Genomic DNA, 25221 nt, shown 5'->3' with positions numbered 1-25221 from the left:
CATATAATACGTGCCATCGTGTGCCAGCAATGCCCCACTGCAATTTACAGTGGCCAGACTGGGGAGTCTCTACATAAAAGAATAAATGGACGTAAATCAGAGATCAGGAACGGTAACGTACAAAAACCTGTAGGAGAACACTTCACTCTCCCGGGACTCTCAGTAGCAGATAGAAAAGTAGCCGTCCTGTGACAAAAAAAAAAAAATCAAAAATAAACTGCAAAGAGAAATTTCAGAGCTGCAATTCATTTGCAAATTTGACTCCATCAGCCAAGGACTGAGCAGAGACTGGGAGTGGCTGGCCGCTAACAAAAGCAGCTTCTCTGCTCTTGACGTTCACACCTTTGCATTAGCGTCTGACAATGGGCCACATCCCCCGGATGAACTGACTTGATTTCGCCCACCTTAATGTTGACAGCTTCACAGGAACTGCCGATAAAGGGCCACATCCACTCTGACTGTATAGACCTTGTCAGCTCTGGCCCTCCCCTTTACTGAGACCCCCTCTTTAAATCCTCCTCTGGACCCCCCACCTCTCATGCATCTGACGAAGCAGGTCTGTGCCCACTTATGCTCCAAAACCTCTGTTCGTCTATAAGGTGTCCCAGGACTTCTTGTTTCTGAAGATACGGACGAACTCGGCTCCCCCTCTGAAATTTTGTTATGTGCACCCAGGCCCGGGCGGATGTGCTCTGCCCACAGAAACACAGGCAGCAGGCGCTGTCCTAACCAGCGTGTTGGCACCTGAACCACTCCTGGGTGGCCGCCCAAGTGTGCAGGAGGGAACTCTGGTTCCCCAGCCTAAAAATAGTCTCAGAGCCAGCGCAGCTCCCTTCCAAGCAGGAACTCAGGGTCACCCTGCAGCTGTTGTCATCTGGAGGTCGGACTCTGCTCCCCCGCTGGCTCTGGAATCCACCTTTCCCGCCTCCCGGCAGGCTAGAGCATCTGGAGACCTTCCCACGTTGCCCTGTGGCTGCATCAGTTCTGTGGCCAAACTCGGTGAACCGTGCGGCCGGCGGCAGGAGGTCCAGGGAGACGGTGGTGACTCAGGGCCCCATTCAGACACGGATCAGCCCGGAGCTTGGAGATCTGCCAGTGGCTGTCTGCAGCAGCAGGAAGTTTTAAGGAGCTACAGAACCAGGCAGGTTCCCTGCTGCACCCACTGCAGGTGAACGCTCCCACCCCCACGGTGCAGGGACAATGAGCCGGAGTCTCCCCCACCCCTGCCCTTCGTGAGTCAAGGCTGCATGGAGCTCAAGTGCCGGGCGCAGCATCAGGGCAGAGGCTGACACCACCTGGGACTGACGTCTGCCCCTGCAGGGTAGTTGGGGCAGAAGGACCGAGCTGTTGCCGTGCTCTACAGCCGGCTGGTTTGGGCTCTTCCTGGGTTCTGCAGCCCAGCCTTGCTCAGAACCAGATATCGAACTCAGGATCACCCTGACTATGGCAGTAAGTAACCTGCTGGCCTAACTGCCCCCTGCAGTCTCACCTGGGTACCCGCTCCTCATTCACTTCCTGTCCAAAACTCGTGTGTCCATTGCTGCATAAAACAGCTGTCTCGGCTCACCCCAGAGGCAGCTGCATTTCAGCGGTGGGCACAGACAGCTCTCCGTGGAAGACTAGGAATCTAGCAGCATTAATGCGGGGACGTCACATCTGAGCAGGGAAGGAAAATTTATCAGGCTCTTGAGCAATGTTCCCTCTAACTTTTTTCCATGTGTGTCCAGAATAAATTTTATTCTGTGCACCAAGGCATGTGCACCACCAGTAGAAACACAAGTTGCCGGCTGTGAGTGGCTGTGGGCTCCCTGCTTATCAGCTGAATCTCTCCTGGGTGGCTGTTCAAGTGCTCAGCTTCCAGGACACGTTGCTCCTGAGCTTGGTTCTCCCCTCACACACCCGGGACTGCACCTGAAGGAACTCCACTGAAGTCAGTAGTGCTAGTGGAGAAGAACTAGTTGGAATAACTAACTACGTTTGTATGTGGGTGTCTCGCAGAGGGTGGGGGGCTCCTGCTGAGGGTAACCAGGGGACCAGGTGACACCTCTGGACTGCAGACAAAGGAGGAGGTGGAGCCTGAGGGGTTTGAACTGGAACTGGGAGTTGGGAAGCAGCGAATCTGGGCTGGGAGAGAGAGAGACAAAGGAGGGGGCCAGGCCCTGGCTCTCTCCCCAGCATGGATGGGACTGGCTGTCTCTGCCGGCTGCACTGACTCCTCTGTGTGACGCTGCGCCCTGTTGGCTAATAAACCCACTGTTCTCCTGCTGAGTGGGAGTCACTCCTGCCTGCGGACGGGGTGCAGAGCTTGGGGACCCCTGAACCCCACCACACAGCCCAAGGGAAAGTTACCTCCCAGCCTCTTGAGCCCTAGATGTTTACGCCCTGTAGCAAAGGCTCTATTCCCAATTCATTGGTGCTAGGGAATTGCCCACTTCTATCCGGTGCTGGCGTAAGCTCAGCTGGGGTGCAGGGCACCCCACTTAAACTGAAGAGAATCCAGAGGAGAGAAATGGAACAGCGGGTTAGAAATCCTGCCCTGCCAGGTAATAGAGGCCTCTTTGGCCTAGAGAAAGGAAGGCTGGGGTGGGTAGCAAAAGACCTGCCATCAGTTATTCTCCAGGGCCGTGGGGGTAGGACCAGGGTGAATCAGTTCAGTTCACAGCCAGGGAAATTCAGGTTGAATATTAAGAAAACTTTGTAGCGCTGAGGACAGGTAAGCACCAAAGCTGCTCACCCAGGGATGCTGGAGCCAGGTCTACACTAGACCAAAATGGTGATTCCGGTAGTAAGTATTGTGTATCCGGGATCGATTTTTCTGGCCCTCCAGAAACTCTCCCATTGATCTCCCCTCCTCCTCACGAGAATGAGGAGCACCAGGCTGACTGTCGAGCCCTGATGGTTTGATTTTGCAGCTCCCCACTAGGTATGCTAAATTGGACCCTGGAAGACCAACCTTAAAGGAGTTGATCTTCCAGTAATTGTGGACCTACCCTGGGGCAGCCCCATCAGTGGGGCTTTTTAAGGACAGGAATTTGTTAGGATTTATGAGTCCCTTTGCAGCACTATGAAACCGGTGCACCCCCATGCCTGACAGCAGCCCAGCACATAGGGTGGGGGGATTATTACTATTATTATTGTAATTGGACATGTATGCCTCCTAGAACTGGAAGGGACCTCACCTAGTCCAGTCCCATGCCCTCTTAGCCAGGCCAAGCACCATCCCTGACATCTATCTGCCTCAGTCCCTAAACGGCCTCCTCAAGGATTGAGCTCTCAATCCTGGGTTTAGCAGAGCAATGATCAAACCACTGAGCTGTCCCTCCCCCTTTATGGTTTTCTAGACCTGTGATTTTATAATCTTCAGCAACCCACAAATGAAATTTCTAAAGTAAATTTTAAACTCAAGTCCTGTCCGCTCATGCCGAGAATTCGGAAAGGGACAGTCTGTATCTGGGGCTGGCAAATGCCCATTCAGTGGCTTCGGTGCCACCAGAATGGCTCTTTCACAGGTTCTGCTAAGAGCTTGGGCAGGTCTTTGCACCTTAAAGTGAACTAGATTCTCCCTGAAGGAAGCAGAGCCACCCAACCGATAGGGAGAAGCAGAAGAGTGGACATTAAGACCCAGCAGCGCCCCAAATTTTCAGGTGCCCTGTGCGGGTGAATATTCTGCATATCAGAATCGTAAAACACTAGAACCGGGAGGGACCTCAAGAGGTCATCAAGTCCAGGTCCCTGCCCTCACGGCAGGGCCAAGCACCATTTAGACCATCCCCAGCAGATGTCCGTCTCGGGGTGTCTATGTGGGTAAGGACAGACAGTCACCCGAAGGAGGAAACAAGTTTGAACCCCCAGCGCCCGCAGGTAAGCTGACTGATCTACGTGGGCATGTTAAGAGGTCTTTGGTGAAGGCTTGCTGTGCGCTGGACTGGTTGGACCCTGGGAGCCGCGCGGCCAGACAGGGGCGTGAGGGATTCTCATCTCTAGAAAACTGTGCTCAGACTTTGTAGGATAACTTCACTGGATCGAGGGGCTCCCCGTAAGCCAGCTTCAGGCAGGCACCCATCATCTCTGCCCCCTGCCCATGACGGGCCATTAGGTTAACGGGAAGACACTGAGACATCTCCAGATTTCCACCCTCTTAAATCATAGTGAGTCACCCTGTGCAGCAAAGGAAGGAAAATACCCTTTTCAAACCAGCCGGGTTCCTTGTAAGCCAAGCACCTGGACAGCCACCCATGAGAGATGCACTGATTGGCAGAGCGCCCTCAGCTGGCTGCCTGTGTTTCTATGGGTGGTGCACATCCGTGCAACCATTGGTGAATGGAACACAATTTATTCTGCACATGGATGGGAAAAAATAGCAGAAACCTTGCTTGAGAAGGAGGGGTGTTAAGGCAGAAAGTGAAGGAGGGTCTCTGGCAAGGGGGGGGGGTCTGGGGCAACCAGCAGCTTGCCTCAGAAAAGGGCAGGCTCTCCTGCAGAGGGGCAAGGTCCTGTGGGGTGGGGCTGGGTTTATTATCAGTGTAGCTGCTGCAGGTTTGCTTTTCTTTAGTCTTTGTACTTGGGGCTTCTCTATTAAATAAACTCACCACAGGATCACCCTCATACAGGACCATGGAGCAAGCGGGTCATAGAATTCTAGGGCCAGAAGGGAAGCTCATCTACTCCAGCCCCAACTAAATCATCCCAGCCAGGGCTTTACCTCTAGGGATGGAGATTCCCCCACCTCTCTCAGTAACACATTCCAGTGCTTCACCACCCTCCTGTGGGAGCAGTTTTTCCTCATGTAATACTAACAGGCCCAGGTTGCTGGCCCCAGTGACTGAACCTGGGAGCATAGGGTCTAAAGCCCTGCACTCTGCCACATGAGCACCAGGCCAGCTGGTTCTTAGCCGAGGCTGTAGAGCAGGGGCTTCGCTCTCCCTAGATGAGGTCTCAGTGCTTCTGGGTCCTACACTAATATACAACCTACATCTCCCACTCTGTAACTTCAGACCATTGCTCCTTGTCCTGCCATCTGTCACCGCTGAGAACAGCCTCACTCCAGCCTCTCAGAGCCCCCTTTCAGGAAGTTGAAGGCTGCTATCAAATCACCCCTCACTCTTCTCTTCTGTAAACTAAATAAGCTCAAATCTCTCAGCCTTTGCTCACAGGTCATGTGCTCCAGCCCCTTAATCATTTTCGTTGCCCTTCACTGGACCCTCTCCAATGCATCCACATCCTGTCTATACTGGGGGGCTTGGAACGGGACGCAATACTCCAGATGTGGCCTCCCCAGTGCTGAGGAGAGGGGAATAACAACTTTTCTAAATCTGCTGGAAATGCTTCTCCTAATGCACCCCAATATGCCGTTAGCCTTCTTGGCTACAAGGACACACGGTTGGCTCATATCCAGCCTCTCATCCACTGCAATCCCCAGGTCCTTCTCTGCTGCACTGCTCCTTAGCCAGTCAGCCCCCAGCCTGTAACAGGGTTTGGGATTCATCTGGCCCAAGGGCAGGACTCTGTGGTTCTCCTTCTTGAAGCTCATCAGATTTCTTTTGGTCCAATCCTCCAATTTATCCAGGTCACTCTGGGTCTCAGGGGGCTGTTTCACAGCTTGCGGGGACAAACCAGAGGGGCAGAGCGCAAGGGGAGGGGGAGCAGGGAGCAGCTTGGAGCCCGATCCCACAGAGAGAAACAACTGGTGGAAGCCAGGGGGAGACTTTACATTTGCTGCATCAAAGAGTGAAACCCCAGCTGCACAGGTTATGGGGCAGGCGGCGGCAGCCCCTTCCCAGGCTGGGGGATCTCACGGTCCCTGTAGGCCACAGAGCTCTGGCTGAGGACACAGCCGAGCAGCTGAAGGCTGGGGCATGGCAGGGCTCTGCTTTGTGGAAGCGGGCGGAGGGCAGGGGCTCCGTCACACCCTGCTGTTCTAACCGTGGTCCTGGCTGCAGTTTGTTCAGGCAGCGAAGAGCCCCAGGTGAAGCAGAGGAGGCGCTGGGTGGGGGTTTGAACTGCTGGGGGGCTGGGGCAGAATTCATGGCGGGTGAGAGACAGGCAGAATGAGCTGAGCTTCTTGGGAAGGAACAATGAGTGTCACACATACAGAATGGGGAGAGACTGTCTTGGAATGACTACAGCAGAAAGGGATCTAGGGGTTCTAGTGGACCACAAGCTAAATATGAGTCAACAGTGTGATGCTGTTGCAAAAAAAGCAAACATGATTCTGGGATGCATTAACAGGTGTGTTGTGAACAAGACATGAGAAGTCATTCTTCCGGTCTACTCTGCACTGGTCAGGCCCCAGCTGGAGTATTGTGTCCAGTTCTGGGCACCGCAGTTCAAGAAAGATGTGGAGAAATTAGAGAGGGTCCAGAAAAGAGCACCAAGAATGATTAAAGGTCTAGAGAACGTGACCTATGAAGAAAGGCTGAAAGAACTGGGCTTGCTTAGTTTGGAAAAGAGAAGATTGAGGGGTGACATGATAGCGGTTTTCCGGTATCTAAAAGTGTGTCACAAGGAAGAGGGAGAAAACTTGTTCTTTTTGGCCTCTGAGGATAGAACAAGAGGCAATGGGCTTAAACTGCAGTAAGGGAGGTTTAGGTTGGACATTAGGAAAAAGTTCCTAACTGTCAGGGTGGTCAAACAGTGGAATAAATTGCCAAGGGAGGTTGTGGAATCTTCATCATTGGAGATATTTAAGAACAGGTTAGATAGACGTCTATCAGGAATGGTTTAGACAGTACTCGGTCCTGCCATGAGGGCAGGGGGCTGGACTCGATGGCCTCTCGAGGTCCCTCCCCGTCCTAGTATTCTGTAATGCTATGATTCTCTCTGTGGAATCGGGCCCCAAGCCTCTCCCTACACTTACAGCAGTATCCAACCCCCCCCACAACAGTCAGCAGGGCAAGGGAGCAACTAGCAGCTGGGGCAGACCAAATACCACAACTCCGGTGATCGTTTGGGGGCCAGCTCATACCGTGTGATCTGCTGAGGCTGGCAGTTCCGGTTGCTGCCGTGCAGCTGGGCAGCTCCAACATTTCAGGCAGGATCTGTGTTTGCAGCTACTTCTGGGGTGCAGCAGGATCATGCAAGGGCCGGGGCAGGGGATGAGCCGATGTACAAACAGTTCCTTCCCAGCTGTCTGGCTCCCGGATCATGCCCATGTGCTCAGGCTCTAACTGATGGCCATATTGAGGGTCAGGAGGGAATTACTACCCATGGCAGATTAGCTTGGACCCTGGGGTGGAGGTTTGCCTTCCTCTGCAGCATGGGAGGTGGGGTCACATGCAGGTTTAAACTACAGCAAACAGTGGATCTTCTGTAGCTAGAAGTCCTTAAAGGAGGGGAGCACAAAGTTGGGGGTCGGCCCCCTGGGCATGGCATTTCCTAAACAGCACAGTCGGCTCCTGGGTCTCGGGCTCCTCCACCTCATTACACATGGTGAAATCTGTTCCTGTTCTGTGTCTACGTTTTCACATTTATACACCGATGTACCGAGTTCTTACATCCTCCAGAAACAACGAGAGGTCCTGGGGCACTTTACTGACTAACGGATTTACAGAATCATAGAAGCCGAGGACTGGGAGGGAGCTCAGGAGGTCATTAAGTCCAGCCCCCTGCCCAAAGCAGGATCAACCCCCACTAAATTTATTGGAGCATAAACTTTCCTGGGCAAAGACCCACTTCGTCAGAGGCAGGTAGGGGAGACTCCAGAAGCAGGTCACTCGATGGTCACCTGACAAAGGGCGTGGGAGGAGAGGAGAGTCCAGAGGGGGTAGGGCTCAGAGGGGCAGGAGAGGGGGACCAGGGGCTTGACCCAGAAAGGTGGAGGAGGTGGGACCTTATTGGATATAGGTGGACGTGCAAAACATTGTTGCAACTACTGTTCTAGGTCTGCACCAAATCTTGGGTCAAGGTGCAGCTCCCCTACATGCATCGGGTGAAGCGGGCCCTGGCCCTGAAAGCTCATGCTCCAAAATAGCTGTAAGGTGCCTTGTTGGTTTCGGGGGTGCAGAGTCACTTCCCTGCCCCTCTGATAGATTCTACGGAGCTATTTTCTCACACGTGCGGAAAGGGCTTTTTCCTAGGAATAGAACCAAAAAGTCTATCAGTTTGGGTGACGTTAGCCAGGTTGAAGGGGGGGAGAAGCTGTTAACGGCAGGGATGAAAAGAGGCGTCTGATGTAAAAAGTTTGTTCACCCCAGATTCCAGTGCAATTGGAGGAGTCAGTAACTCAGCCAGAGGTTGGGGGTCTGTTGCTGGAGGGGGCAGGTGAGATTCTCTCTCCTGCCTGTGACCTGCAGGAGGTCGGACGAGGTGACCATGACGGCCTTAAAACCCCTGAGTTTTGCCCCTTCTCCCAAGTGGTGCCTCTCAACCCATGGCCCAGAGGACTGGGAGCAGCATGAGGACCCTTGAGATACCATGTGGCCACACAGTAAGGTGCCTGGGGTGGGCTGCACCTACGGACCTGCCTGGCTGGACGTGTGGACTGGCTGCGCATATGGACTGGGCTGGCTGCACGTACAGACCGGCTGCAGGAATGGACCAGGCCGGCTGCATGTATGGACCGGAGGGGGGTGCACGTATGGACCAGGCCTTACTGGAAGCAGGCCCCAGAAGCGGGCAGGGAGCCAGTATGCGACACCCCAGAGCAGGCACGAAGTGTCCCGCTCCATTTCTGAGCCACTCGTGCAGCTGGGCCGGGGGCAGAGGGAGCCGCTGATGGCAGGCAACAGGCGTGTAAACACATTAGTAAAATAGCTGCGAGTGAGCGGGAGGCATTTAAAGAAAATGACAAAATTGTTGCCGCTCTCGGTTCTATTCCGGGCGCTGGGAGGGGGACGTCATGCCGGTGGCGCTCCAGAACTCGGAGCCGAGGAAGGGGCGCCTGCTCCCCTGAGCCCCGTGCCCCAGCTCCTGGGCCTCCCAGCGCCTGCTGAGCTCTGCCCTGGGCCCCGGCGTCACGCACAGCCCGTGGGCGACTGAGGCCTCTCCCTATGGGGGCTGGGGAGAGGGGTGCTACAGCTGAGGACGTGATCACCCCAGATATTTCCAGTGCCCCCTCCACCCTGTGCCCCGCCCAGGGCCGCAGTGTTCTCCCCACCCCACGTTACATAGGGGGCTCGCTGTCCTTCCCCCCCTTCACCGACCACCCCCAGCCCCAAGAGGCAGCCGGCCAGGATCTCTCAGCCTGAAGTGGCTCTATCACACTGGCTGCCAGGGAAAGCAGCCAAATGTGCCAGAGGACAGAGAGACAGAGGACAGAGAAGTACGGAGCCCCGCTCCCGCCCTGCCCCTTGCCGACCACGTCCGGAGCCCGCTTTTGGGGCGACCATCAGGACAGCAGCCTGGGAAGTGTGTCGAGTTTGTCAGGCCCGATGGGAGATGACACCAGAGGAAGTGACTCACCTGCGGGCTGCTGGGTCACAAGCTGATGGATGGTCTCCCTCCGGCAGCAGCAATAGTAGGGCTCTTATCTTCTGTCTCATCAGCCAGTGGGGGCTCCAGGCCCCAGTGACATCCCATGGGTCAATGCATTGGAGCTCCCCTGGTGTTCTCCTGGCCAGCTGGGGAACAGCCCTGAAAAACGCACCCACCAGGGGGTGGAGCAAGGGACACCTGCACCTACTTAACCCAAGCAGCCCAGGGCAGCTTCTCGCACGCTGACCAGCAGGGGGTGCCAGACAGACAGACAGACAGACAAAGCAGCAGGCCTCACCCCCCCCCCCCCGCCCCCCGCAGTGGGCTGGCTCTTTAAACCCCCACCCAGAATCCAGGGGCTAGCCGGAGGGTTCCCAGGCACCTGGCTTTCACCCAGAAGGTCCCCTGGTGGCTCCCATCCACGCCACCAACTGGGCTGTTCGAAGTCCGGCCAGTGGGGCAGCGGGACCCAGGGCTAAGGCAGGCTCCCATCTGCCCTGGGTTTGTGTGGCTCCCGGAAGTGGCTCCCTGCTCCCTGCAGTCCCTAGCTGCAGGGGCTTCCATGGGCGGCCCCGCCTCAAAGGCTGGCTCTGCAGCTCCCATTGGCCGTGCACGGTGACCAATGAGAGCTGGAGGGGCAGTGAAGGAGGGTGCAAGGCCAGCAGGCTGAGCCTCCTTGCACCTAGGGGCTGCACAGGGGCCTAGCAGCTGCTTCCTGGGAGTCCTGTTGAGTGTCACTGAGTCCCCACAGCCTGAATCCCCTCCTGCACCCAAACTCGCTCCCAGGGCACTGCTAAGGGCTGACTGCACTGGGGCCAGTTCCTCCTGCCTTGGCCTGGAGCACAGAGCCAGGCCCCCTCCCATCCTGCCCCGGCCAGCAGGGGCTGTTGGCTGTGATGAGCTGGGGGAGTCCAGGGCTGGGCTAGCAGGGGCACGTGGGTTGGGGTGAGGGGCACTGGCAGAGACTGGGTGAGCCCAGGGCTGGGCTGTCGGGAGGCTGCGGGTCAGGAGTGAGGGGCAGGGCAGAGCCCTTCGGGGCTAGGTGGTAGGGAGAGACACAGAAGAGGGACATGCTTGGAGGAATGGAGCAACTCTCCCTTTCCTCTTATCTCCCACCGCCCCTCACCTCCTGCTCCCTTGGGCCCTTCGATCCCCAGACAGGAATCCTGGCTGGGCCCAGGTTTCTGATCTCCGTCCCTTATGCCCCCTGCCTCCTCCCCTCCCTCTTTGGCCCCATACTCCAGGCCTGGGGCAGGCGCCTCTCCATTCGCACCCTGACCCCTGCATGGCCCGCACCCTCAAAACTCCTACCCTGAGCACCCCCCTCCCATCCCCAGCCCACCCCACAACCCCAGGCCTCTGCCCTGATGGACCCGACACGATATGCAGAAGCTCTGCTATTGTTTGGCACCGGAGGCGTGTCTCAGTTTCCCTCTGCGCTTTGTCCCGCTCTGCCCTGAGGCCAAAGGGGGAGGCCGGAGACCTCTGCCTGGGTGGAGACCGGAGCCGCCGCCATGGCGTGAACAGAACCTGCCCATGGGAGTGGAAGATATAGGCGAGACAATAGTTCCCTGGTCGCACTTCATGGCTGGGAGGCCAAGGCAGGCTGGGTGCGGGAGAGGAAGGGGCTGGGGGAGAGACAGAATAAGAGGAGCTGGGTGTGATGGTTCAGGGCCCTCGGAGGTCTGTCTCCTGTTGTGCTGAGCCCCTCCAAGCCTGCTTTCCCGGACAGCTTGGGCACCTTTCACCAGAGGTAGAAAAAGTACCCCCAAAGTTACTTGAGTAAAAGTGCACCTGCTTTCACTTCTGCATACTTGAGAACAATCAAGCTGTGTGTGTGTGTGTGTGTGTTTACTCAAGTAGTTTTCCAGAGGGATACTGGTGATTTGTACTTAAGTACACACACACACCCAGAGCAGCTGTACTTTTACTCAAGTAACTTGTCGGGTACTTTTTCCACCTCTGCCTTTAACCCTGGCTGGGTGAGCCCAGCTTTCTGGCTTCCTTCAGCACAGAAATAGGGCCACTCCCCAAGGCTGCAGACACCGACTGTAAGCAGCACCATGAGAGACCTTTTCCCAGTACTCAAGTACACAGCCCTTCAGGGAGCCGAACCCTAGATCTGCTTCTCTGACATCATCCACTTGATGTGCAGCCGCCGTCAAACAAGCAAATGGAACTTGAGTCATTAGAAAAGGGAGAGAATAAGAGAGATTCTCTCATTGCCTCCGTAAATCCCCCCTGCTGTGCCCACAGCTTGAGTACGGCGTACAGATGTGGTCGCCTCCCCTCAAAAAAAGAGATCTGGGCTCTGGGAAAAGTTCAGAAAAGGGCCCCAGGGGTGATTAGGCATTTGGAATGGTTGCCAAGTGAGGAGAGATTAAAAAGACAGGGACTTTTCAGCTTAGAACAGAGGAGACTGAGCCAGAGATGACGGAGGTCTATAAAATGATGACTGGTGTGCAAAAAGTGAATGAGGAAAAGTTATTTGCTTGTCCTCATAACATCAGAGCTACGGCTCATCCGATGGAATGAAAAGACAGCAGGTTTAAAACCATGAAAAGGACGTTTTTCTTCACCCAGCACATGGTTAACCTGTGGAACTCCTCGCCAGAGGATGCTGTGGAGACCAGCACTTTAACAGGGCTCTGAAAAGGACTACATAAATTCATGGAGGTTGGGTCCACCAATGGCTGTTCCCCAAGGTGGGCAGGGCGATGTCCCTAGCCTCCCTTTGTAAGAAGCTGGGAATGGCTGAGGGGAGACATTACTTGATGATTCTCTGTTCAGTTCACGCCCTCTGGCATTGGCCATTGTCAGCAGACAGGACACTGAGCTAGACGGACCTTTGGTCTGACCCCGTCCGGCCATTCTTAGGTTCTTCTCAGTTGATTTTATGCTGGACAGAGATTTAGACAGCTTAATCTCATGAAATTCACCCTCTTTCTCAGGGTAAACAGAGGCACGCCCAGGCTCTTAGCTTCCCTCTGGAGTAATTACTGCTCCTGGGTTTGTGACTAAACAAATGTGGCTTTAAGAAGTGTAAAAAGATCGGGCTTAAATGGTCATGAAAGGTAGCACACAAAACAAAGCAGGTAACGGAGCAAAATAAACAAACACACAAGGTAAGTTTGTTACACTAATGAAACCGGTTACGTGTGAGGCCTCACCCTGTATGTGGTGCTAACAATCTTCTTCACAGGCCAAACACCTTCCAGCCTGGCCCCAGGTCTTTACTTCTTTCCAGCCATCATCTTGGATGGGGTCTCCGTGGCGAACTGACATCCATAATTACCTCACCCCCCCCGCCCCTATTTCAATAGCAATTGCATAACGCAGGAGTCCTTTGTTTCACACAGACACAGACACACACACAGAGTTTCCTATGGAAAATTACAGAGCTCAAGCTGGGTCCTGATATCAAGTGACACAGCCTCATATCTCTGGTGCCGTTCTTCACAGGCTGACCCCCACGTTCCCAGAGCGGCGGAGTTCCTTCACAGCAGCAGCGGCTTCGGGCATCGTGCCAGCAGTGGGAGAGGCCCTGAAGCAGCACTTAGACACTCACAGATACCAAGGTCAATGCTCCTAACTTCATTTACACAAGTGAGACGTGCACATAGCGGCGAACGGTGATGGGGACTGCAGGGGGGACACTGGCTACGTGCTCCCTTGCAGCCTCATTCTTCTCAAGCCCCGCCCCTTCCCATCCTTGCTCTGCCCCAAGCCCCTCCCCTCCAGCCCTTGCTCCTCCCCCATTCTTCCCCGGCCCCACCCCACCTCTAGCTCGCGCCGTTCTCAGGCCGCCCACTCTGGAGGAGGGCTGGGTCCGCCCCCGCACTCACCCGACGTGGCGTGATGCAGACGGTGGGCGCTGGGGGTGCACCTGACCCTTGGTGTACCCACCCCCCGCGTCGCCCTGCTTGCATACAAATGGGGTGATGATACCCACTAACTTACAGCCTTTCCGAGGAGGTGTACCATGAGCCAGGGTGCACCAGACCATCCCCTAGCCAGGACATTCAGAGCATAGGGCTGTTTTCATAAAGCGCAGGGAAAGCCCTGGCACGCAGAGAGGACCAGGGCATGGCTTAGCCAGGGATTCCACTGCAATGAGCTCCGGCATCAGTTCATCAGATGCACCAGTGCAGGGGGTTAGTCCCCTGTTCTGTGTGCTCGTGACAACCAGGGCAGGCAGGGGTGATTCTGGCTGATTCTGCCACTGGCCCAGAGATGGAACTGCTCTAAGGGACTAAAGATCTCCAGGGCTGCTGGGATCTTCTTCAAAGATGCCCTTGGAGATCACAGCAGGGGGGCATGGGAAGGCATGTGAGTGTGGTGGGAACATAAGGCTGCCCTTCCCGGAAATGGCCTGGCAAAGATCACAGAGCCTCTCCCAGAAAGCTTCTCCTGAGGCTACACCCAGCACAAGCGAAAGCAAACACACCCGTGAATGGAGATGGGGGGTGGCCCCTGCCCAGCCAGCTCAGTGCCAGAGAGCGCAAAAGACCCTCGCTCTGTGGTGTCGTGGGAAAGTATTAAAATTACAAGCTGTCACTTTAAATTCTCAGGGGCTTCCTGGTCCTGCTGGCAGACTAGAAGTCTACTGGATGGGAGCGATTGACTCTGCAATGAGCCAGCCTAGAGCAAGGCGGGTGAGTTGGACCTCCCTGCCCTACCGAGCAGCCTGTTTTGTCTCTGGCTGTTTTTGGATCTGTATGTTATTATTCTAGAGTCAAAGCAATAAAGTCCTGTCATGTTGCCACCTTCCAGTAGGATTTGATGTCTGTCTCTAATCCCTCTGGGCGCATGATCGGAACAATCCCTAGTCCCAAGCCCAGCCCAGCAGGGAAATGATTTGATTTAGACTCTCAGACTTGCAAGCAAAGTGCTGTCTTTTCCACTGTTGACTTTCCTTGTTTACTCTACAAGTGTATTCCTAACACTCAGGCTGTCTAAACAGCCAGGCTTGCTCACAAGGGTGCTGAGAACGTTTCTATGTACTCTGCTCGCATGCTCAGGTACCGGTTTCAGTGTGATTCTTTGTATGCTTGCAAATCATTGATCAAGGTCTCAAAAAGCTAGCTGCCCGCCATCTGTAAGAGGCCCGAGCACAGGCAATCCGGCCTAGCAGTCACAGCTGGGCTGGGTAACTCCAACTCAGGGATGTCAGGAGGTGGTGGTCTGCGAGCTGGGATTCAAGAAAATCACAAGAGCTGGAACCGATAGGTGAGAGTCAGCCGGCAGCATGTGTGTCTACTGGGGGTGCCCATCTGCATATACCTCGGTGCACAGAACAAAATTTATTCAGGCCCTGGAGGAAAAAATTAAAGGGCGCATCAGTCGAGGGTCACTTGGAGGATCCTTCTCTCATGCCCTCGGACCAGGACTGGTGGGTCAGGGGATTGTTCAAGAAAGGGGTCCTCCATAAGGTGTCCCAAAGGATCCAAGGAAAATGGGATGTACCTTCAGGCATCGAGCCAGCTGCAATTTGAAGACGATAGGGTTGATTGCCTGACCCACCTGGAAAGGTGAGAGGAACTGTGGTGTAGCTTGTGGGACAGCCTGTTCCAGAGGCACCAACTGCATGGGTGCTCCAGCCCTAGAGCACCCATGGGTGGGGGAATGGGTGGGTGGGTGCACTCAGGGAAGAGGCAGGGAAGGGTGGTGAGGGCAGGGGTGAAGTGGGCGTGGGGGGAGAGCAGGGGTGGGACTTGGAGGGCCACTTTCCCTCTAGTTTTTTTCCCCCCCATCAGAAATTTGTTTTTCATCCCCGGGCAGAATAAAAGCTGTTCTGGGCACCAAGGCGGGCAGGAATGCGCACCACCAACAGACGCACACGCTGCCGGCTGCGGGCACTCGGCTAATCCCCTGGGCAGAACTGGACTCTCTCCTGGACGGCCAGCCAAGCGCTCGGGGTGGAGGGGGAGGAAATGGGGGTGGGGGCAGAGAAGGGGTAGAGAGGGGAGTCCAGTACACCCCAGCTAGCGGGGAAGTCGGCGCCTCCGGACAGTTCACATCCCTTTGGTGCACAATGGCTCATGGACCACGTCGTCGGAAAGGCTGGGAGTTAGTAGATACGATCGCCCGTTGGAATGCCAGCGGGGCGACGTGTGGGGGTGCACCGAGGGTTTTGCTGTTGACCCAGGCGGAGAGCTGCCCCTTCCTGGTGCCAGCAGCCTGCCTACCCCCAGCCGTCCCTTCCCACACGCTCACAGCAGCCCTTGAGGTCCTCCGGGATATCATGAATTTGTTGGCTCCGGTCGGCAGCTGCTGGGTTCAGGGCGGTGGCCTGCAAGGCCGGGTGCGACTGAGAGTGGAATCCATCATTTGCCAAAACGGAACTCTGCCCCGGGGAGGCTGGGTCGGCGTTGCTAAGCGAGAGCTCGGCGGAAGGCAGGGAGGAGACCCAGTTATCCCCATGGCAGGGGAGAAGCTCCTTGGATGTTGCAGTAGTCTGGGAGAAGCCAGTTTTATGCTGCACAGAGCTCCAGACAGCGGCCTCTGGTGAAATTCACCCTCTTTCTCAACGTCAACCAAGAGATGCCCAGGCCCCTGAGCCGCACGCGCTCCCGTGGCGGTCAGTCAAGATCATGTGGGTAGGGTGTCCTCCGACGGCTGAGCTCGTGGAGCACTTGGAAAGTCGCCTTTAAGTCTCCCCTAAATAAGTGGAGCTCAGATTGATTTATGAGGAACTGAGCCTATCTAATGGCTGGAGAGGGAGGAAGGAAGGAGGCCGGGGCCCTGGCTCAGGAGGCCTGTCCCCAGGAGGATGGTGCTGAAAGCTTCTGGTTTCTGCGCTGACAAGTCAGATCCACTCTGCGTCCCTGTCGCCTCAGAACCCTCCTGTCCTCGCTGCGGAGTGACAGCCCCCTCTGACAGTGGCTATGGGGGCAGCTCCCCACCCCGTGGCAGGTGGTTCCAGTCCCTGATACTTGTACTGCTGCATCAAAGCTGCATGAAGCAAAAAGCAAAACTTCACTCGCAAGCTGAGAAACGGGCCGGCAGCCGGTACGACGGACATCTGCCGGAGCTGCTCAACCGCACGATCGGCCCACTGGAAGACTATCTTCTGACCATCTGGTGTGGAGAACAGAGACCTCCCTGACTGCCTGGAAGGGCAGGGTAGCGACCTTGCTTTGTGAGGACAAGGGTCAGGGAGTGTTAGCGTTCCAGGCTGGTCACTTGGCGGTCCGGGCCAGGGAAGTGGTTTGGACACGTTTCCCAGCCCTGTGGTGCCCTTGCTTCATCAGAAGCGTGGCCACCAACCGGCAGGCCTTACAAGAAGCAGGTGCCAGCCTGCTTGTGGGCGGAGGGACGCCTGGAGTCCAGAAGCCCCCACATGTGGCGCCCGCGCTCTTCAGGCTGCAGTCAGTTCAGCTGACTGAGTTGCTCTATGGGAGGCCTTGAAGGGCAGAAGTGTCCCGACCTGATTAGCAAGCTCGTCAGCCACCAAAGCCTCATCCTGGGGCTTGGGACAGCTCTGGGAGCTGCCAGCCAGCAAAACAGACCCAGGCGTGTGCCTATAATGGCATGAAGGGGAGACTGACACCCCCCCAGTTAGGGGTATTGGGGGGCACTCAGGCTCGCCTATTCCACTGGACCCACCGCCAGGGCCCTGTTAGCAGCAGAGCCACTGGTGTCAGTGGGGACCCCACCCAACATGTGGACCCAGCCAGCCCTGGGCCACTTCCCAAACTGCCCCCTGATCATACCTTGCTGGGGAGCTGGTCACTTTCCTCTGGGTTTGGGTAGAGCTGGCAAAGTCCCTCCTTGGTGAGGTCCAGCTGTGGGCCCGGCAATCCGGCCAGTCCAGCTTCTGGCAGGGCTGCAGGAGCATCTGGCTCCTCTGCTGGTGGGGGACCACCTGGGCTTCAGGCTGGGGCTTTTATAGAGGTAGTCCTGCCCCCCAACCTTCTGGTCAGTACGCTAGGTTCTGCCCACCAGGGTTCAGGGAGGGGTTCTTCCCTAGGGGGACACCTGTCCTGCTTTTCTCGGGACAGTCCCTTATTTGAGCTGTCTCACAGACATTCTGACTTTTATAAGAAAATGGGCAAATTGTCCCATATTTTGCAGGGCTCCTATTCCCCAGCCCCCGCTGCCAGGGATCACCTCCACTGGGAGGCTGCCGCATTCCCTGACACCCCCCGGAGGCAGCTCCCACTGTCTTTGGAAAGGAAGTGGGGAAACCCCCACTCCAGCCTTCACCTGCTGGGCCAACCTCCTCCGCTAACGTCCTGACTCTTCCTGTCCATCAAACTGTTCCCATCCATGCGCAGAATAAATGCTGTTCTCTGCACAGAGGCCTGTGTGGCTGTGCACCAGCATAGAAACACAGGCTGTGGGTGCTCTGTTAACCAGCTGGGCGGCACCTGACTCTCTCCTGGGCGGCTGTGGCAGCACTCAGCTTACAGGGAACCCTGCTCCCCACCCTCCAGGTCAGTCAGCCCTGCTGCAGCCTGTGGTCCAGGTGAAATGAGCCCCAGGCTTTCAATTCGGGGTCAGGAGATCAGCTGTCTGGTCCCCGGCTTCGGTGGAGCTCCTCTCTCTGCAAGACAGGAGACCAGACTGGGACACAGGGTTCAGAGCCAAATTCACCAGAGCCACGCGCCATGGCACGGCCATGCCCCTTTCTCTACACAGCTGCCCACCAGTGCACAGCACGAGCCCTGCACCACTGCCAGGTGTCCTCTCTAGGGTTGGGTACTGGTGCGGGGAGCCAACCTTATGGAGTTCTCGGGTTTCTATTAGAGCTGGACAGGAAACCGGTGCTCCGGTCCTATGTGAGCACTTAGCATGGGGCCTTGCACTAGTGCCCAAACCCTGGTATAGTGGCCTGGCACTAGTGCTTGCCCTGGCATAATGGCCTTGCACTAGTGCCTACCCCAGTACAGAGGCCTTGCACTAGTGCCCAACTCTGGTATAGTGACCTGGCACTAGTGCTTGCCGTGGCATAGTGGCCTCGCATGAGTGCCTGCCCCAGTACAGAAGCCTTGCACTAGTGCTCAACTCTGGTATAGTGGCCTCGCACTAGTGCTTACCCTGGCATACTGGCCTTGCACTAGTGCCTGCTACAGCACAGAGGCCTTGCACCAGTGCCCACCCCTAGCATAGGGGCCTAGCACAAGTGCAAGGAATCGCCAGGAGGGCTCTGCGCTCCAGTGTGACGCTGTGAATTTCCCTACCATTACTCCCTGCACAGACACCACCCGGATCTCTCTGGACCTCTGGCTGGATCGTGGCCCAGATGCTTTAGAAGTCATGGATGCTGTCCCCTTCCTCACCCGAGCCCTCCCTGCCCTGGGAAGACGCTGTCTCTGAGGTGCTAAGTCCCTGTGTGCTCCCTGGCCGGAGCCTTCTCCCACATACCATGCGCTGGGATCTCTGCTCCCGACTCCCCTTTCCCTGACACCAGCCTGGTCCACGGGGCCTGGCCGCAGTCATGCCTGGTTTGCACCAGAGCCCATGGGCGGGGTGGGGGCCCTCAGGGAACACTAGGAGCAAATAAGACCGATTTCCCATGCTGCGGGCGTGGCTGCCGGAGGCAGAGGCTGGGAGGCTGCTCAGCCTCATGCCCCAGGAGCGATGCAACATGCTGACCATGCGCTGGGCCCCAGCTCTGGCTCCTGGGCCAGGAGCCGGAAGGAAGGAAGGAATTACACACTGGTAGAGCTGGCGCCTCAGTGCAGCACCAGCCATGACGCAGGCAGCACCTGCCCTGCACAGCCAGTGGCGCCAGACATCTGGTGCTCCCCCGGCCCAGGCATCCATCCAGCAACTAACGAACAACTCAAGGGACTAGGGGCCAGGCCAGGAAAACCCACTAGAAATAGCCCCTTGGGATTGCAGTGCATGGGCCATGGCCTCCCCTGGTGATAGGAGGAACAGCACGTCCTCGGCTGAGAATGTGGGCAGGTGCTGCCCCCCTCTGGGGGCAATGGGAACAGCACCTTGCTCACCGTGCCCAGCGGGTCAGAGAGGAAAGCCATCCAGTAGCACTTTAAAGACTAACAAAATAATTTATTTGGGGATGAGCTTGCATGGGACAGACCCACTTCTTCAGCCCAGAGCCAGACCAGAACAGACTCAATATTTAAGTCACAGAGAACCACAAATAGTAATCAAGGTTGACAAATCAGAAAACTATTACCAAGGTGAGCAAATCAGAGAGCAGAGGGGCAGAAGTGGGGGTGGAGGGGTGGGGAGTCAAGAATTAGATTAAGCCAAGTATGCAAAAGAGCCCCTATAATGAGCGAGAAAATTCCCATCCGGGTTCAAACCAAGTGTTAATGTGTCGAATTTGAATATAAAAGAGAGTTCAGCAGCTTCTCTTTCCAAACTGCTGTGAAAATTCCTCTTCAGTAAGACGCAGACTTTCAGGTCATTAACAGAATGGCCCGCTCCACTGAAGTGCTGGCTGACAGGTTTGTGACTCTTAAACAAAGTCTAAGACAAACTCTCTTAGACGAAGAATTAATGGGCATAAAACAGACATAAAAACACTCCTGATCCACAAACCTGTCAGCCAGCATGCTTCGCTTTTTCTAATTCTTGACTCCCCCACTTCTGCCTCTCTGCTCTCCGATTTGCTCACCTTGATAATAGTTTTCTGATTTGTCAACCTTGATTACTATTTTTGGTTCTCTGTGCCTTAAATATTGAGTCTGTTCTGGTCTGGCTCTGGGCTGAAGAAGTGGGTCTGTCCCACGAAAGCTCATCACCTAATAAATTATTTTGTTAGTCTTTAAAGTACTACTGGGCGGCTTTTGTGTTTTGATAGTATATAGATTAGCACGGCTATTTCTCTGTTACTGTAACAGAGAGGTAGCTGTGTTAGTCTGTGTCTTCCAGAACAACAAGAAGTCCTGTGGCACCTTATAGACTGACAGATATTTTGCAGCATAAGCTTTGGTGGGCGAAGACCCGCTTCACCAGATGCATGAGAGGTGGGCACAGCGCTTCCCAAGTTGAATAGTAACAGAGAGGTAGCTCTGTTAGTCTGTACTCCAACAAAGCAGAAGAAATTTAGCACTTTAAAGACTAACAAAATGATTTATTCAGTGATGAACTTTCATGGGACAGACCCACTTCTTCAGATCAATTTCATTTCCGATACAGCCTGAACACATTCGTAGTGTGGATGTTCCCTAGTAGTGTAGACACAGCTGATGGTTTTGTGAGCAGCAATCCCATGCCAGGCACATCCCATGTTCCTGGCACTACCAAACTCTTACAGTGCTTTCAGTTATGAGCAGGGGAAGCTGCGTATCGAATTTGGTGGTCTGAGAACTTATCATGTAGAAAAAGATCAAACAGACAACCTATCTAAAGCATAGAGTAGATTCCAGCTCACAGTAACTCAAGCAATTCACTCAAATCAAATCAACGTAACTTAAAAAGGAAATCATGATTCATCCCAGTCTTAATCGCCCTGCTAAACAATAATACACTAACAAATGGAATGTATTAGAAATATCTTGGATGCTTTTCTACATTGTCAAACCAACAACAGAACACCTCTGGTCATTACCTACAGCCCCCAACTCAAACCACTGCAACGTACCATTAAAGATCTACAACCCATCCTTAATCAGGATGCCACACTCCAGAAAGCACTAGGTGACAGGCCTGTTCTCTCCTACAGACAACCTCCCAACCTTATGAGGATTCTCACCAGCAACCACAGGCTATACCACAATAATACCAATCCTGGAACTTTTCCTTGCAACAAGCCCCGTTGCCAACTTTGTCCACATATCTATTCTGGAGATACCATCACTGGGCCTGCCCAAGTTATTCACAGTATCACTGGCACATTCTCATGTTCCTCAACTAACATCATATATGCCATCATGTGCCAACAATGCCCACACCCTTTGTGTACAGGACAAATGGTTAACACTCTTCGACAAAGAATGAATGGACACTAAACAGACATCAAAAAGCTCCAAACTCACAAAGCTGTCAGCCAGCACTTTAATGGAGGGGGACATTCTGTTAATGACCTGAAAGTCTGTGCTTTATTGAAAGGGAACTTCAAGGATCGCCTACAAAGAGAGAGTGCGGAGCTCTCTTTTATATTCAAATTTGATCCATTAACAAGTGGTTTGAACTGGGACGCCAATTACCTGGCCCATTATATGGACTCTTTTACATGCTTTGTTTTATCTGACTCTTGACTTCCCCCACTTCCTAATGCCTCTCTGCTTTTCTGATTTGTCCACCTTGATTACAGATTTTCTGATTTGTCAGCCTTGATAACTATTATTGGTTCTCTGTGCCTTAAATATTGAGTCTGTTCTGGTCTGGCTATGGTCTGAAGAAGTGGGTCTGTCCCATGAAAACTCACCTAATAAATTATTTTAAAGACTATTTGCTCACCTTGATTATCTTTTTCTGATTTGTCCTCCTTGCTTACTGTTTTTGGTTCTCTGTGCCTTAAATATTGAGTCTGTTCTGGTCTGGCTATGGTCTGAAGAAGTGGGTCTGTCCCACGAAAGCTCACCTAATAAACTATTTTGCTAGTCTTTAAAGTTCTACTTGACTGCTTTTTGTTTTGATAGTGTATAGACTAGCACGGCTTACTCTCTGTTGGTAATAAATTATTTTGTTCGTCTTTAAAATGCTACTGGACTGCTTTTTTGTTATATTGATTTACATTGCAACTGAATAAAAAATGTACACGGCTCACTTTGTATTAGGTTTAATTTCTAGTATTTGCACTATAAAAAGCAGGCCAGGTAAGGTACCAGGGGAAAGGATGTGAGCTGCTGAAAGTCACTGTTCTAGCTAAACGTGTGTCATTAATGCCCATGAAATTAGGAGAACTGTGTCGGATGAGTGTCACTAAAACATGCTTGGGGATTGGAAAGTACAAGGGAGCTGTCGGCCAGCAAGGAAGTTACAATTCACCAACTTGCTCAAAGGAAACACACCAGGGTATGAAGCATCAGAGAGGTAGCCATGTTAGTCTGTATCTTCAAAAACAACACCAGGGTATTGCTTCACCTGGAGGGTCAGCAGCACCCCCCAGACATGCCTGGACTTGAGCTCTCCAAACACAAGGCCTAAAGCAGCGGTGTCCCATACGTTCCCCGTTTGCCGCCCGCGGCAAACAGGGCAGCACAGTGAGGCTCAGCGTGACTCAGGAGTGGCTCTGGGAGCATCCGTGCAATCGAACTGGTTGTGGGTCGCCATATGCGCTGGGGCTGAGCGATCACAGCACCTGGAGGGGGTTGCTGCTTATCACTAACAAAGCATTGAGAGAGACAGCCCAGGCTGGAGAGTTAAGGGGCCACCACAGTCCCAGGTTGTATCTTAAGGATCCCTTCACACATACCTCTTACAGACTCCGTATAACTGACCAGTCCTCTCTGGTTCCTGTGTACTGTCCCAGTCGGTCAATATCCAACCATAACAAAGGACTGAAGGTTGAGACTGTGTGACATCAGTAAGCTGGCCTGACCCCCCTTGTGAACTGCTGGGTGAGCTGCCATGCCAGTTATATAAGGTGAACTACCAGACAGGGCTGTCCTAATTATCCCAGAACAGTGATCGGCAACCAAAACAGCACAGAGCCATTTTTTCAAATTCAGTAAAAACCTCGATAATTCAAGGGCTGCAATGCAGGTGAATATGAGACAGTACAGCAGACAGCCAGGAGCTGTGCCAACAACCACTGGCTCCAGCTATGCAGCAGCATCCAGACCTGTGCCCACTTTGGTAATCTCAGAGGAATGTACGAGGGTATGAAGAAGGCATTAGGACCCACCCAGAACAAGATGGCACCTCTGAAATCCAAATCTGGTGAAGTCATTGCTGACAAAGCCAAACAGATGGAGCGCTGGGTTGAGCACTACTCCGAGCTGTACTCACGTGAGAACGTTGTGGTTGACGCAGCCCTCAATGCCGTCGAGCTCCTACCAGTAATGGACGAACTGGATCAAGAACCAACTGTGGATGAGCTGAAGAGAGCCATCGACAGCATTGCAGCAGGAAAGGCCCCAGGCCACGATGGTACCACCAGAGGCAATCAAGTGTGCCGCGGACACACTCCTGGAACCCCTACATGAGCTATTGTTCCTGTGCTGGAGAGAGGGTGAGGTTCCACAGGATATGCGCAACGCTAACATTGTAACGTTGTATAAGAACAAAGGAGACGAGACAGAAGCGACTGCAACAACTACCGTGGAATCTCCCTCCTAAGCGTCACCGGTAAACTGTTCGCTTGTGTCATCCTTGGCAGACTCCAGAAGATTGCTGAGAGGGTGTACCCCGAATCGCAGTGCAGATTCCGCGCAGAGAGGTCTACCATTGACATGGTCTTCTCTCTAAGGCAGCTGCAGGAGAAGTGCAGGGAGCAGAGAAAGCCACTCTACATAGCCTTCATCAACCTGACCAAGGCCTTTGACTTGGTCAGCAGGGATGGTCTGTTCAAACTGCTCCACAAGATAGGCTGTCCTCCACGGTTACTCAAGATGATCCAGTCGTTCCACGAAGACATGAGAGGAACCATCCAATATGATGGCACATTATCGGATGCTTTCAGAATCAGGAGCGGCATCAAACAAGGATGCGTGCTTGCTCTGACATTGTTTGGGATCTTCTTCGCACTCCTCCTGAAGCATGCCTTTGGATCTTCAACAGAGGGCATCTTGCTGCACACAAGATCTGACGGAAAACTGTTTAACCTTGCAAGGCTGAAAGCTAAGTCTAAGGTGCGGGAAGTCCTCATCAGAGACATGCTGTTCGCAGACGATGCTGCTGTAGTGTCTCACACAGAAGACCAGCTTCAAAAACTGCTGGATCAGTTCTCCAAAGCGTGCAAGGACTTTGGGCTTACCATCAGCCTGAAGAAGACAAACGTACTCAGTGAGGATGTTGCTGAATCCCCATCAATCAGCATTGACAACTATACGTTAGAGGTCGTCCACGAGTTCGTTTACCTCGGGTCAACCATCACTGACACCCTGTCGTTGGACACTGAGCTAAATAGGAGGATTGGAAAAGTGGCCACAACTCTGTCCAGACTCAGCAAGAGAGTGTGGAATAACAACAAGCTGTACACTCACACCAAAATGCAAGTCTACAGAGCCTGCACCCTCAGCACCCTCCTTTATGGCAGCGAGACTTGGACCCTGTATGCCCGCCAGGAAAAGAGGCTGAACGTCTTCCACTTGCGCTGCCTCAGGCGCATCCTTGGAATATCATGGAAGGACAGAGTGACCAACACCGCCGTCCTCGAGCAAGCTGGAATCCCAACCATGCACACCCTCCTCAGGCAGCGTCGACTCCACTGGCTTGGCCACGTCCACAGGATGAACGATGGAAGGATTCCGAAAGACATCCTGTATGGTGAGCTAGCCTCTGGCAAAAGACCTCCTGGACGCCCCCATTTGCGCTACAAAGATGTCTGCAAGAGAGACCTCAGAGAGGTAGACATCGAGCTGGACAACTGGGAAGAAGTAGCAGACGACCGCAGCAGATGGAGGCAGGGGTTACACAAGGGCCTTCAGAAGGGCGAGATGAAGATCAGACAGCTAGCAGAGGAGAAGCGAGCACACAGAAAGCACAATAAGGACTTGCCAGACACCCACTACATCTGCAAGAGATGCAGCAAGGACTGTCACTCTCGTGTGGGTCTTCATAGTCACAATAGACGCTGTAAATGAAGTCCTCAATTGAAACTTTAAAGGGCGTGATCCATAGTCTATGCAGACTGAAGGATGCCTACTGCCTTAATAAAACCTCAAAGCAGACTTTCTGTAACCCCGATTTTAAGAACAGTGCACACACAAGGATTTGTAATGC

General features: G+C 54.0%; 1 long non-coding RNA gene across 1 annotated transcript; it reads left to right on the top strand.

The window, feature by feature from the left end:
* The first annotated feature begins 852 nt into the window (after nt 1-852).
* Nucleotides 853-14159, top strand: LOC142024331 (uncharacterized). The gene is made up of 3 exons (XR_012648454.1): nt 853-1449; nt 12874-12989; nt 13983-14159. It is a non-coding gene; the product is annotated as an uncharacterized LOC142024331 (long non-coding RNA).
* The last annotated feature ends 11062 nt before the right edge of the window (nt 14160-25221 follow it).

The sequence above is a fragment of the Carettochelys insculpta genome, chromosome 22, assembly GCF_033958435.1.
Source record: "Carettochelys insculpta isolate YL-2023 chromosome 22, ASM3395843v1, whole genome shotgun sequence".
NCBI classification, from domain to species: Eukaryota; Metazoa; Chordata; order Testudines; family Carettochelyidae; genus Carettochelys; species Carettochelys insculpta.
This window is presented reverse-complemented; position numbering and strand designations above follow the sequence as displayed.